The sequence below is a fragment of the Balaenoptera musculus genome, chromosome 5, assembly GCF_009873245.2.
Source record: "Balaenoptera musculus isolate JJ_BM4_2016_0621 chromosome 5, mBalMus1.pri.v3, whole genome shotgun sequence".
NCBI classification, from domain to species: domain Eukaryota; kingdom Metazoa; phylum Chordata; class Mammalia; order Artiodactyla; family Balaenopteridae; genus Balaenoptera; species Balaenoptera musculus.
Genome location: NC_045789.1, coordinates 68,411,730 through 68,427,980, shown reverse-complemented (window position 1 = coordinate 68,427,980; position 16,251 = coordinate 68,411,730). Strand labels below are relative to the sequence as shown.

At 37.0% G+C, this 16,251-nt stretch overlaps 1 protein-coding gene across 1 annotated transcript in view; it reads right to left on the bottom strand.

Annotated features, from left to right (window-relative positions):
• Positions 1 to 16,251, bottom strand: part of FRYL (FRY like transcription coactivator) — a 242,319-nt gene that overhangs the window by 200,221 nt on the left and 25,847 nt on the right. The window contains exon 2 of the mRNA XM_036852364.1: positions 4,083 to 4,259. The gene's annotated coding sequence lies outside the window, so the exon portion shown is untranslated. The remainder of the gene's footprint in view (positions 1 to 4,082; positions 4,260 to 16,251) is intronic.

Here is a 16,251-nt window from a genome sequence, read left to right as displayed (position 1 = left end):
AAGAGAGACAACTAGGCATTGTGTGCACCAGAGAGACACTTGCCCAAAGACAAAGACATGCCAAAAGAATCTGAACTTGAGTCTGAGCAAGTCTCTAGATCCAACGACCAATTAACAGGAAATACAAAGGTCAGATGTGTATGCTTAATCACTTCACAGGAATGTAATCAGAAACATCCACATCTACAAGACAAAGACCCAATTTGTTCAACAAATAAATTTTAGAGAAAAAAAGGGAGGGGAGGTTGAAACTTTAAGAGAAAAATCAACCAACTGCAATGGAGGAAGGGCTTATCTAGACCCTGATCCAATCAAGTAAACTGCTTTTAAAATGTGTAAGGGGAATTCCCTGGGGATCCAATGGTTATGACCCATGCCTCCACTGCAGGGGGGCATGGGTTCGAGCCCTGGTCAGGAACTAAGATCCTGCATGCCATGTGGTTGTGGCAAGCAAATAATAAATAAGTAAATAAAATGTGTGAGAGAATTGGAATTAACATTGATTGGATATTTGATTATACTGGAATTGTTGTTTTTTTAAGATTAATAATGGTATCATGGTTATATATTTTTAAAGGGTCTTATACATAAGGATATGTACTGAAATACAAATAAATTTTATGAGATCTAGGATTTTCTTTAAAATAGTACAGGAATGGGAGGGAAGTCAGTGAGAGACTGAAAATTTGGCCATGACATGATAATTACTGAACCTGAGTCATGAATACAAGGGATTCATTATACTAGTCTGTTTACTTTTATATGTCTTAAATTTTCCGTAATAAGAATTATAATAAGGTACATAATTTCTTCTTTAGACACAGAAAAAAATTCTGTGAAGCGAAAAGAAGAACAGGTCAGGAAGTACGCTAGATAGCCCCAAAAAGACAACTTGGGGCTTCCCTGGTGGCGCAGTGGTTGAGAATCTGCCTGCCAATGCAGGGGACACGGGTTTGAGCCCTGGTCTGGGAAGATCCCACATGCCGCGGAGCAACTAGGCCCATGAGCCACAACTACTGAGCCTGCGCGTCTGGACCCTGTGCTCCGCAACAAGAGAGGCCGCGACAGTGAGAGGCCCGCGCACCGTGGTGAAGAGTGGCCCCCACATGCTGCAACTAGAGAAAGCCCTCGCACAGAAACGAAGACCCAACACAGCAATAAAAAAATAAATAAAAAAAAAAATAACAATTAATTAAAAAATAAAAAAAAAAAAAAAGACAACTTGACTGTGACAAGGTGTGGGGTCTTCTAAAGGAAGGGTAAGAAGCCAACCTTGAAAAGAACCAGTTTAGAGATCAAGTAAATGGCTGCCTAGTAGATCCAAACTTAGTTACGTGACCTTTTCCAACTGCATCAAGCAGCTGGAACTAGGAAATATATACATGGCAAATTAACTTAGGTTTGAGATTTGGACAGGTTCCTCACAATGTTAAAAAGGCAACAGAACATAAGATGCTGCTGCAAATATGATCATGGGGTTTGGGTGAGTAGAAAGCAAATGAAGCTAGGAGATAGCTAACTTAACTATAAAAACAAAATGCCAAGAAACTACAAGTCATAATAAAGACAAAGAAGAGATTCAAAAAGTGTGGCATGATAGAGGGTTATGATCATGAGAGGAGACTCCAAGACCACAGAAATTTAACTAAGTGATGATGTGATCTAAGGCAAGAAGTGACGGGGTGTAAAACCTGGGGGCTCCAGTCCTAGTGAACTAATAATGCTGGTTTACTAGTAGGTTTCAGCTACCTGCCAAAAAATCGTACCCTTCTCCCAAGCTCATTTTAGAAGGTATCTGTATTTTTTTAAAGGGTCCCAGGATTAGAATCACTGGTGTAAGATGTAGTGATCCTGGAAAATACTAAGATGAAAACAATGGATGCTAGACAGGTCAAGGAAACATGATGAGAGCCACTAATAAGATACAAGAAACAGAAAGGGAACAAATGAAGCGTCAAATGAAGGAAAATTCCAGAGGTCAAGAAAAGAGAAGGATAAGAACGTGGAGGAAAAAAAATAAAAGATATGACCTTCAAAAGAAAATGACTGAGGGATTTCCCTGGTGGCACAGTGGTTAAGACTCCGCCTGCCAATACAGGGGACATGGGTTCAAGCCCTGGTCCGGGAAGATCCCACATGCCATGGAGCAACTAAGCCCATGCGCCACAACTACTGAGCCTGCGCTCTAGAGCCTGCGAGCCACAGCTACTGAGCCCACGTGCCACAACTACTGAAGCCCGTGCGCCTAGAGCCCATGCTCCACAACAAGAGAAGCCACCGCAATGAGAAGCCCACGCACTGCGACGAAGAGTAGCTCCCACTCGCCGCAACTAGAGAAAGCCTGGGCACAGCAACGAAGAACCAGTGCAGCCAAAAAAAAAAAAAAAAAAAATATATTTCTAAAAAAAAAAGAAAAAAGAAATGATTTTTAGTGGGGACCTTATTCTAACCCCACAATTCAAAGAAAGTAGTCTAAAAATATCTCTATTGGAAAGGCTAGAGAAGAAGAGATATCCTCAAAAAAACAAACATCTATCAATTTGTTCATAACAAAGTGTTAGGTGTATGAAAGCAGCAAAAAACCTTATAAACCATTTAGTTAATTCACTCATTTCATAGATGAGAAAACCAAAGGCTACTAAGACTAATAACTTACACTCAAGAACACTGTGCAATTAATAGTTAGAGTTAGAGCTAAAACGTACCCCATTCTTCACTCAACCTCCCTGCTTTGCATCCTCATCTAATGCCATGGTTTCTATTTGATGACTTACCTCTTCACAATGCCAAATGTCATTGTGTATTTTTATTCATAAACAGCAGGCATTTGGTAACTATTTGTTGACTGACACTCAAAATGAGTGTTTGATATTTTACAACAATAATTTTATTTTAAAGGTTTCCCACTTCAGCAACTTGTTCTGCTCAATTTTATTCCTCTGCACCCACCCCCCCCAAAATGTGTTTTGAGTAAATCTCAGAGATGTTCAAAAAACATATTGGCTAACTAGCACTTATGCTTCCAAAAATTCTTAGAATATGAAAAGGGACACACAGTGCCATGCTATAAAAAGAACAGCTGGCATTACACACCTCTCTCATCAACTCCATAAATGTGCACATAATTTACAATTGCTAGGAACAGGATGTTCTTGACCCAATGGACTCAAGATACCTAAGTAGGTAGGAAAAGAGAGCAACAGGAAAAACTACCTCAGCCTTATAATAAGAGAATATACAGACCTAAAGTTGGAATCTGTGGCTCTGGCAAAATGAAAACAGAACCAATAACAAATCATAAAATACTAACATTTACAACTCACTTAACATGCAATTTCTTGTTCAGCACTGAAATTACTCTATTTTCACAGCTTTTTTCTTAAGTCCAAAATTTTATCATTCCATAAAACAGTTTTCTTCCCAAATCAAACTACTTTTAGTAAGCCCAGTTTTATAAGTTCACTTGTGGTAATAACCACTAAAAGTGGTAATCACCTATAGCAGTAAATATATACATAAATTTAAATCATTATTTAAAAAACACTTGGAGTTAAAATCTCTAATTATGAAATAAATATAAACTATAATCTTGTGACATCAATAACTGCCACTTGTATCTCAAAATGAAAATGAAACTATTTGTAAAATATCAATATATAATACAGAGCATGTAAAGTACATATACATAAAGGTGTTTACATACTTTTATATTTATTCCTAGCAATTGTAAATTATGTGCACATTTATGGAGTTGATAAGAGGGGTATGTAATGCCAGCTCTTCTTTTTATAGCATGGCACTGTGTGTCCCTTTACATATTCTAAGAATTTTTGGAAGCATAGGTGCTAGTTAGCCAGTATGTTTTTTGAACATCTCTGAGATTTACTCAAAACACATTTTTGGGGGTGCAGAGGAGTAAAATTGAGCAGAACAAGTGGCTGAAGTGGGAAACCTTTAGAATAAAATAAAATATTTTTATTCCATACCAAAAGAGAATGCAGCATAAAAAGGGGGAAGGCAATCCAAACAAAAATTGTTTTACAAATTTCTATTAGTCTTTTTTAAAAGTACATATCACTTACCACTTAGAAAGGGTTGTTGAGGCACAGAGTTTGTAGAAAAGACACCAAATTTGGAAAAGATCCATCTAAAAGCTTTTTTCAATCTGGAGCTTGTACTTTATAGGCACGCAAGTGGGCACACTGGTGCAAAGCAGTAGTGATTCACCATGTACAAAGCAGAATGTGGAATGTTAAAGGCTGAAAGACAAAAAAAAGAGAGAGAGAGAGAAAAGAAATATGGTTGGTTATTAGTAACAGCCATGTTTAAAACAAAAGCTGTAACATTTTAACAGTTTTCGTATAACATATATCATTATTGAAGTTAGTTTTTATAACTTGAGAATTTGGCCAAGAAGAACTTACTTATAAAAAAATGTCAACTGTATAGGGAAAGCATTTATCTGGAGAGAAAAAACAAGAAAATGAGAATTTGTCTTTTTTTTTTTTTGGCCTCGAAGCGTGGCTTGTGGGATCTTATTTTCCCAACCAGGGATCGAACCCTGGCCACGGTAGTGAAAGCGCCAAGTCTTAACCACTGAACCACCAGGGAATTCCCAGAATTTGTCTTTAAATGTTCTAATTTAAATTTTTTTCACCACCTATAATATCTTTCTCAAGTATATTACAAATTTCCTCACCATCTAAACATAATTACCTGTTTCTTGATGACACAAGGGTCATCACCATGAGTTCTTCTATAGTACTTGAGAATACATATATTATGGGATTTGAGGTAATGACACTAGGACTATCGTTTTTCAAAAGGTACACCGAGGAACCCCAAGAAATGAGCAGTCTCCATTGCCGGTGGAAGTGTCAATATCTACAAAACCAAGAATGCATTTATTTTTTGACCCAACAACTCTCCTGGGACATTCTCCTGCAGATATAATTACACATTCACAAAATAAAGTGTGCAGCAAGATTATTGTGGGATTATTTGTAAAAGTGAAACACACTGAAAACAACCTAAGAGGACTGGTAAAATCACCTATGATATATCCATTAGAAGGAATACAGTGCAGCTGTAAAAATAAATAAGGAAGCACTCTGTGTACTTCTATACAAACATCACCAGAATATGCTAAATAAGCAAGGTACAGAAAAGCAAGGTATATGTATATATATGTTGTTATATTCTGTGTTTTTAAAAAGGGAGGGAAAGAGGGAAGTAAGAATATCTATTCTTATTTGTTAATTTTTATTAAAAAGCACTGTAAAGATACATAAGAAATTGGTATAAAAAAAGGGGGTTACAGTAAGGAAACAGGGATGGAAGTTAAGCCTTTCAAAGTGTCATTGTGACTTTGAAACATGTAAATGTTCAAACAATATAAAATTTAAAACAAGTTCCCCAAATAAGCTTAATTTTACTCTTTCATCCCTTTTTTATAAACACATGAGCTATTATATGATCAGTGTAACAAGGCTACTTCCTGGAAAGTTGAATGGCAAGTTATTTCCCTGTCCTTCAGAGAGAAACCCTTTTCTTCCTACTGGTAGCATTCTACATAAATTCAGTGCCTACTATCTTCCAGCAATACACATCAGTGAACAAACTCAAAAAAATCCCTGCTCAATTCACCTTAAAACTCAATTGTTACCCATTTACTCATTGCTAGTGAAGGTACAGTAAGAAAGGAATACATATACACTGCTAGAGGAAATAAAGGAAAAGCAATTTGTCAATATGAAACAAGAATCTTGTAATACGTTCATAGCTATTGAGTGACCCATAACGGCATTCCGGAGAACCAAAATGCAGACCGAATTTTACAGACAAAGTACTGATGAGTAAACGAAAAACTGAAGAAGAGAAATGTCTGAAATAGGGGGAACAGTTGGCAAGATGGTGCATCAGCAGATAGAAGTGAGTGGCAGAAGAGAAGGAATTTCTAGGTAACACGTAGTAGAACCACAAAAATTACCCACTCACCTCCAGGCTCCTCGAAATAATTGAAAATTTGAAAAATTAATAAAAAATAAGAACACAAAAGCCAAAGAGAACAAAAGAGACATTCTCTGATAGGATAAAATTAAAATACAACTTCAAAAAACATGGGGAAATGCTGTTAAACAACAAAAAAAGGCAGGACTCAAAATCATATATATTTTTAGCCATATTTTAAAAATTACTTTAAAACATGGCGAAAAAAACCCACTCAATATTATTTCTAAATAGTGATTTAAAAATAAATGATTTTTTCTTTTATCCTTTTCTATATTTTCCAAAATATCTACAAAGGGCATTTATTACTATTATAGTCAGAAAAATAAAATCACTTTAAAAACATATATATACCCACTAGGATGGCTATAATCAAAAAGACAGATAATAACAAGTGCTGGCAAGTGTATGGCTGGAACCCTCTCACACACTGCTGGTAGGAATATAAAATGGTACAGCCACTTTGGAAAACAGTCTGGCAGTTCCTCAAAAGTTAAACATGACCAACCATTCTCTCCCAGGTATACAGCAAGAGAAATGAAAAAATAACATCCATGTAAAAATATGTGTACAATAGCATTATTTGTGATAACCACTACACTACGGAAACCATCATAATAGCATTATTTGTAACAGCCAAAAGGCAGAAACAATACAAATGTCATCAACTGATGAACGGATAAATAAAACGTGGTATGTCCATCCAATGGATTCTGCCATAAAAAATACGGATACATGCTACAACATAGATGAACCTGAAACACATTATGCTAAGTGAAAGAAGCCAGTCACAAAAGGCTACATATTACATTATTCCATTTACATGAATAGACAAATCTATACAGTATAGAGAGAAAATAGATTAGTGGTTGACTCCGAACAGGGGGGAGGAGATGGGGAGCTAATGGACACAAGATTTCTTTTGGGGATGATGAAAATATTCTAAAATCAATTGTGGTGATGGTTGCACAATTCTGTCAATATAAAAAACCTCGAATTGTATACTATAAATTGGTGGCTTGCATGGTATGTGAATTATATCTCAATAAAGCTACTGTATTAAAAAATATATACATATAGTCTGTAACTTCACCACTAACCAATATTTCACATATTATTCCTTATCACCCTGCAACACAACATAATAGGACAAACATTAGATTCAAGATAAAACCAGACTCTTGCCAATCCTAAAACCATGGACAAACCATAACTCCCAAGTTTCAATTTCCTATTTGGGGGAAATGGGGAGTCCTCTCTGGTACACCATCTCATTTTTCTCCCAACAATTGAGTCGCATGCCTACCAAGAGCAAATTATCTTATATTTGTTCCAAAATCTTTTTATGCCAGTTGTATTTACTACAATTATATAATTTAGTTAAATATTATATCAAAAACATGAGTGCAAAAAGAAAATGCTTTGTCTCTGAAAATTAAGCTGTACGATTTGAAAAAGGCAAGTTACTTTTAAAATATCCTTACGAGAAGGTCTCAGCTATACATCAAAAGATTGATGACGGGGCTTCCCTGGTGGCGCAGTGGTTGACAGTCCGCCTGCCAATGCAGGGGACGCGGGTTCGAGCCCTGGTCTGGGAAGATCCCACATGCCGCGGAGCGACTGGGCCCGTGAGCCACAACTGCTGAGCCTGCGCATCTGGAGCCTGTGCTCCGCAACAAGAGAGGCCGTGATGGTGAGAGGCCCGCGCACCGCAATGAAGAGTGGCCCCCGCTTGCCGCAACTAGAGAAAGCCCTCGCACAGAAGCGAAGACCCAACACAGCTAAAAATAATAAAATAAATAAATAATAATTAAAAAAAAAAAAAAAAGATTGATGACGTATGAGCATTTATACACTAATCAACTATAAAATATTTAAGGCAGATATCCTTCCTATTATTCTTCATTTCAAACAAATTTTTTATTTAACCATTCTAACTACTGGTGATTATACAATCAATATTGTATGAGAGATTCTACTCCGTGTAAATTATTCGTATAAAAGACTAACAGAAGTATACTACTATTACTATTATTCTATCTCACACTCTAAAGACTGATGGTTGACCCTACTAAGCTGTGTCTTAGTGAGGTTGAAACTTTTCTATCCTTCAAGTTCCCAGGCCCACCATAGCCCTGTACTCTCTACAGATACCCTCATCTCTTAAACTGAAAGAAGATGCCCAATGTAAACTCTTCAAGTGCAGTTCAAGGCTGCTAAAATCCCTCTTCCTGTCCTCTTGGACCCTCCAAATCCTCCCTTTTCAAAGCCAAACTTATACCTGACCTGTATATTCAGATGACCATTAAGGAAAAAAAAATCTTACTTACGCTCATGCACCATAGACTTCTCTCTATTTCCTCTTACTACACATTTGGGCCTCTACTTTCTCATCTCTCAACTCATCAAGTCAGTCATTTACACTCTGACCCCAACTGCTGCAATACTAAAATACTCTACCATCAAAAAAATTCTAAGTGGTCTCTGACCTCCCCTCTCTCACTACTCTGATGCATCTCAGATATTGCTGCCAAGTACATATTCCAAATGCACAGCTCTGATCACAAAACTCCCTGACTTGGTAATTCAGTGACAGTCCCAATGCCTATAGAATAAAATCCAGAAATTCCTTAGCCTCAGAGTCAAGGTCCTAATGGAAGAGAATAAACTGTTAGCCCATCTCCCTAATGTTCTCTAGACTAGACAGGCTGAACTCTGCTCTATGCAAACATGTCCCATTCCTTCCTATGCCCAGATCTTTCTTCCATCTGGAATGCCCTCCCTTTGTTTCTATGCATTAAATTCCTCTAAAATCATTTTTAAAGTAGAAAATCACTTTTTAAATCAGAGCCTTGGGTTTCTCAACTATAAGACTTTTTATAAGGATTATAAAGTGTTAGAAGTATTATAAGTATTATTAAGCATAAACTTAGAACGATAGCCAGCAGATAGCACTCAACAAATGTTGTTACTGTTGTCCATTCAACATAATGAGGACTCAATAAATATTTTTTAAATTGACATGCAAGACAAAGCAAAACAAAACAAAAAAGTCTCTTCTATACTATACTATACTCTTTGCTCTCAAAGCAACAGTTTAAGATCTGACACCTCTGGAAGTTAAGATGATGAAAACTTCTGATAATCAATAGTTTTCAGTTTCTGGGAATCTCACACAGATTTATGATATAAGAACAGCAACCCACTATTTCAGATTTAGTCAAGAACAACTGGATTTATAATCACTTCACGATATATTATGCTGCACACCCTAAACTTATACAGTGCTGCATGTCAATTATATCTTACTAAAATGGAAAGAAAAAAACAACTTAATTCACTAACATCTACCAAAAAGGAGGAGGGCAAGCCTTACCAAAATAGAGTAGTTTTATTATTCACTTTTTTTTAAACTGTGTAAAATACACATAACATATAATTTACCATCTTAACCATTTTTAAGTGTACAGCTCAGTGGCACTAAGTACATTCACATTGTTGTACAAACACCACCACCATCCGTCTCCAGAACTCTTTTCATCTTGCAAAACTGAAACTCTGTACTTAATAGACAATAACTCCTCTTCCGCCCCCTCCTCCCAGGCCCTGGCAACAAGCATTATGCATTCTGTTTCTATGAGTTTGACTACTCTAGGTACCTTATTTAAGTGAAATCATACAGTATTTGTCCTTTCGTGACTGGCTTATTTCACTAAACATGAGGCCCCTTCAAGGTTTGTTTGTGTTATTTACTTTTTCAGCAAGAACTTCAAAACCACATGAAGGACATGGTTTAAACATACTCTAGTTTAAACTCATGGTTTTAACGCACACTGTATTATACGGCACTAAACTGCAGATTTGGATGACTCAAATTACAGAAAGAAAGGGAAAGTAGAATAACATGTACCCAATCACCTGGTATGATACCAGGTATCAAACCAGGTGCATTTCACACACAATTAAGTCCACACAACTCTAAAGAGGTAGGTTATTATTATTCCCAGCTGGTAAATGAGAAAAAGGAGATTCAGAGGACCTCCCATGCTACTGCCCTATTTCCATTTTGTTTTCATCATAGAATTTATCACTATCTGACATACATACATATGCACATACATCTATTTCCTTATGTGCAAATTGTATGTAGGCAAAAAAAAAAGTTGAGAATCACATTTATGCAACAAAGTTGTATCTATAATACAACATAGCTTGGAATTTGAACATTTTATACTCTCTAGCTTTTCTGAGATGCTTGTCCATAGGTACATTTCTTAGATACTCAGAAGTTGGGAGACTTTATTACTGCCAAAGATAGATATATATAGATATATATATATATATATTTTTTTTTTTTTTTGGAGCAGGTATGGGAGGTGGCGGGCACTGGAGGACAGAAGTAGGGGATAAAATTCCAACTGAAAAGTCCAAGGGTTCAAGAAGGCCAGTCTCCAGTAAACCAAAACCTATTATTACAACATCCTCATCTTCTATGAATTTTATTGTTTTAAATCGAACTTCACCTGAGGAATCTTCTAGCAAGCATGAATTTACAATGGGAGGGGAGATACTAGTTTGTGATGTTCTACTTATCCCTTGAATATATTCTCACTATAATATTAGCTATATTTACAGTACTGTGGATTTCCTTCTTCTGCTTCAGAGTGAAAAATATTCCCACCACCCTGTATTGCTACATTTTCTCCCTTAAAATTAGTCAAAACTTTTTATTACATTACAAGAAATTAAGAACTAGATACCTAACTTTTAAATTTGTTAAACTATACTTTTTCATAATTTAAATGACAACTATCTCCACCATGAGAAGAATTTTAAATGTTCTGAAGAGAAATCAAAAAATGTTAAGGGCTCCCACTAAATAAATTCCCACTTGTAACAAAAGTCTACATTTCCCATTAGCTTACTGTTTTCATAAAATAATTTCTTTTGATCACAGTATGAAAAATGCTACTCACAAAAGGAGTACTGTATTCACAAAATAATTTTATCTTTACTGATATAACAAGAAGTCAGCGGTTTCCTTTTTGTGGTAAACAATGGGCCTTGGGAAACACGTTCCCTGTTAAATGTCTTTCACATTTTTTTAAATACACAATTGGTTCAACTTCCTAATAATCACCATTTACCAGAAATGTGAAAGATAAAAATCTATCAAGATACACAATAAGACTAAGCAAGCCAAAAAGAGGAAAACAAAAGAAAATCACAATGGCTCCCTGAAGAGGGTGGGGTAGAGAAAACTTCCAACCTAACCTCAACCACCTCCGGACTACTTTCTAAAAAACAGGAGAACATCAATGTCAAGGTGACAAAAATCTCACATCTTTTTTCTCCATTCCTAAGGGATCATGCCCATTAGCATACAAACATACCATAATGATCACTCACCTTAAAGAGAATAAAAGGGGGGAGCCCTCCTCCCTCCTCCACCACGAAACCCCTGTCATGACTGCCCTGTTTCTCTGCTCCCCTTTACAATAAAAGTCCTCCAGACAACTGTCTCTATTCAGTATTTCACTAGCTCCCCTTCTTCATCTCATTCTCTCCTCTCTTCTACCCCCAGGGCCGCTGGCCAGTGTCACTGATGACCTCCACGCCTCATGAAATCCAAAGGTCAATAATCAGTCCTCATCTTAGCTGACTCCACGGCAGCATTCCTCTCCCGCCTTTTTGAAACACCTTCTTCACTTGGATGGCAAGATGCCACACTCTCCTGGTTCTCTTCCTCTTCCTCTGCCTCTTTTCCAAGTCAAAATGTTGGAGAGCCCAGGGCCAGTCCTTGCCCCTTTTCTCCACTGACATTTACCCCTGGACCTTATCCAGGCTAAAGGCCTTAAATTCGAATCTGGAATTTGTTAGCATACAGATGGTATCTCTAGCCCAGACCTCTCTCTACTGAGCACTAACCTTGCAAATTCAAATACCTGTCTGCACACCTAACGAGATGTCAAACACAACTCTTAATACAGCCCCCTAAATCTGTGCCTACTCCCAGCACTTCACTTCAGTAAATAACACCACGGTTATTCTAGTTGCTCAGGCCAGAAATCTGGCAGTCACTTTTATTCCTTTCTTTACCTCACACCCTCATATCTAATCCATCAGCAAGTCTGTCAACCCTGCTTTCAAAATACTGTATACCTTAAATCTGGCCACTTCTCTGCCATCCACTGCTACCACCTAGTCAGAGCCATCATCATCTGTGGCCCAAACAATTCATGCAGCCTCTTAGCTGATACTTCTGCATCTACTCACCCCTTAATTCTCCACATAGACACCAGAGTGATCTTTTTAGAATATAAATTTATTCACTTGCGCTCAAAAATCCTCCACTGGTTTCCCATCAAATACAGAAAAATATCCCATGGTCTCCCTAACATTTCCTTTCCTCTATTCTAGCTACACCAGCTTTCCTGCTATTCTTCAAGTTGGAGAAGCTTATTCCCATATCAGGGCCTATGCACTTGCTAATTCCTCTGCCTGGAAAGTTCTTTCCCTTGAGTATGACTTGCTCCCTCCCTTCCTTCCTTGGCTCCCAGGTGACTGCAAATGCTCCCACAAAGAGGCCTTCCCCACCATGCTACCTGAAATAACCAAAACCTATCACACTCTAGACAAACTTAGTTTTTCATCATAGAGTTTATCATCCAATATTTGTTTAATCTTTGCCTACATGACTAAAAAGCAAGCTCCAGAAGGGCAGAGACTGTCTTGTTTACATTTATAATCCCTAGCACCATCTCCTAGCTCACAGGTACACAATAAGCATTTGTTGATTAAATAAATGTCAAAGGTAATACATGATATGCACTATAAAAAAAAATAAACCAATATATAGACTTTCAAACATTTTATTAAACAAAATGAATATTAACTGCTTCATAAGGTTCCATTTTACAGCCTTTAGAGGAGATAAAGAGTAGCACAGAATGACAAAGGAAAAGGTAAACTTCTTGACTTCAGCACATAAATCCAATATATTTGCATACTCTACCTTATATACATTTTGAGATGTAACCTAATGTTTCCAGAAAATAACAGGTTTTAAACTGTTTCTTTTCTTCTTGTTAAAGACCTGAATCAACCTACATCCAAACAATTAGCTTAAAAGGAGGATTAATACTTAGAGGATAACCTAGGAATACATATTTGACAAGGTCAGCTCCCTGTTCAAATAGCCCCTGAGATAACTTAATCAACATAAAAGGGAAAACTCAAGCAACATTAGAAATTAAAAAGGGGTATCACCCCACCCCTGAAATTTTGAGCTTCCACAAAGATATTCTAAGGTAAGAACAATGGGAAAGGAGACATAATCTGCCCTGACATCAACCATTATTGCTGTGCTCGAGAGCGGCTTACAAGTCTACTCCACCGAGGTGCACCCCAGAAGATAATGCTCAATCCCTCCCTCCATCAAATTCACTGGGCTAAATACTAACTGCAACCTTCAACAGACTCTGACTATCCTTTAAGAGCAGGATAAAACAGAATAAAATCTCATGCCAGGCTGTGACAGAGCCTGTACTATTTATCAACACAGAATAGCATGTACACAAAAGAAAATTCACCAGTCTTAAGAAAAGAATTGGAAGATACAAGACTGATCAAGATGTTCTGAATTGCAAGGATAATGATCTTGGCAGAATTCTAAACAAAGGGGTGAGATGTGAAACCATTTGCTTTTCTAAGATATTCACTCTCTTGGGGGGATAGAGTGGTAGTCAGGCTTACCAAAGGAATGTCTACAACCAGGCTTAGGGACTTGAGGAGACTCCTTCTCTCAAAAAACAACAAATCAACCAGTAAAAAATGATAATAATAATAAAGATATAGAGCATATTAACAATATTACTCACTTTCCCTCTCCTTCTAGGCTTTCCTTCTCTCTCTTGAAGTCAGGCATGGTCATGTGATTTGTGTTGGCCAATGAAATGTGAGTAGAATTGATATATAAACTTCCCATGGAAGCATTTAACTGTTGGCACTGGGCTCTGTACCTCTCTTCCCACTGTCTCTGTAATTATGGAGGCAGGTGTTGATATGGAAGTGCATTGCCAAACCTGTAGGCAGAAGACAACTTGCCTAAAAGGCATGAACTTGACATGAATGAGAAATAAATTTTTGCATTTTAAGCACTAACAATTTGAGGATTGTTTTCACTGCAGCATAAGCTAACTTGATTACTTTAAAATTCCAATAAAATTAATTAAAATTTGGCAAATCCAGAAAATCAGACAAGGGGAAAGATGTTTCAGAGATAGAAAAACATACAAACATGACAGCATAATGAGAAATGGTTTATAACCATAGAAACAGAAGATTTTAATGGAATATCCCTTCAAAAATCAATAATTTCATCTTAATTAAAAAAATTTTAAGAATAGTAGGCTAGCTCTGGAAGGATGCACAAGAGGCTGATAATACTGGTTGCCTCCAGGAAAGGAAACTGTATGGTAATAGAAAAAGTGAGGAGAGACTTCCGGTTTTCATTCCAGCGTGAAAAGACACTTAGAAGTCACCACTCCGTCTTAAAAAAGTAAAAAGATAAACATATTGAAAAAGCAACAGCTCTTTTTAGATTCATAAGAGGAGTGAGGTCATAGGGCAAACCACTACTCCCAAAACTGGAGACAGGCAGGTGCAGAGAATCACAACTTACGGGAACAGAAATCCATGAGCAGAAGCTTCCATGGGAACCAGTGCCAGGGTAAGAAAACCTGAACTTTAACTGACAAACTGCTAGAGGCTCAGTGTGGACAATGAGAGTTAAAAACTCCAAGGGGACCAATAATAGGGGGAATCCCATACTTGTGAGTTTTATCTCCAAGAGCTCCACCTGGTTCTCATAGTGAATATCAAAGAAAAATCCCCTCAAGTTTCTGGCAGGGGGAGGGGAAAAATATTTTGAAATACTCCAAAGCATTCTGTTCTTCTTAACTAAGTCTGCCCTCAGGAGAAATTAAGAAATTGTTTAACCAGAGCCTGACTGAGCTAGGAGAAGGGAAATACCCAACCCCAGCTCCCTCTGGCCATCCTGTGCCACCTAAGGTAGGAAAGAAAACTGAGAAGCACTTGTGAAATCCACAGTCTGGAGGCAAAGGCTGACCCCACACACACACACCTCACCACCACTTTACTGAGAGCCTACTTAAATCAGTCTCTTTCACTTGGTACTGTAAGTCCATGTCCAGCTACCAAGAAAATATTACAAGGCATGCTAAAAGGAAAACAAAACAAAACAAAAACAGTTTTAAGAGACAGAGCAAGCATCATAACCAAACTCAGATAAGGCAGGATGTTGGAGTTCCCAGACTGGGAATTCAAAACAACCATGATTAATATGGTATCTAATGGATAAAGTAGAAAGAAAGCATGCAAGAAAAGATGGGCAATGTAAGCAGAGAGAAGGAAATTCTAAGAGTCAAAAAGAAATAGTAGTGATCCAAAACACTGTAACTGAAATAAAGAGAGCCATTGATGGGCTAAAGAAAGAATATCTGAGCTTGAGGCTATATCAATAGAAACCTGAAAAGAAAGAGAACACTGAAGAGCAAAGAGAAAAAAGACTGAAAAAAAAAAAAAAAAAGAATATTCAAGAACTGTGGGACAACTACAAAAGATCTAACATACATGTAATAAGAATACGAGAAGAAAGAAAGAAACAAACAGAATATTTGAAACAATAATGACTGAGAATTTCCCCAAACTAATATCAGATACCAAAACCACAGATCCAGGAAGGTCGGAAAACACCAAGCAGGATAAATGCCAAACAAACAAAAACACACACCCAGGATATCCTGTTCAAAATCAAAGATAAATTAAAAAATCCTGGAAGAGGCCAGAGGAGAAAAAATAAATAAACCTTACCTGTAGAGGAACAAAGATAAGAATTATACCCACCTTCTTCCGAGAAACCATGCAAGCAAGAAGAGAGAGGAGTGAAATATTTCAAATGTTGATAGAAACAAACAAACAAACCGAGAATTCTGTACCCTGCAAAGTTACCCTTCCAAAGTGAAAGAGAATAAAAACTTTCTTAAACAAAAGTTGAGAGAATTTATTGCCAATAGACCTGCCTTGCAAAATATGTTAAAAAAAAGTTCTTTAGAGAGAAGGAAAATGATATAGGTCAGAAAATCAGATCTACATAAAGAAAGGAAGGCATCGAAGAAAGAATAAGAGAATGTAAAATACAAACTTTTACAATTTTTAGTC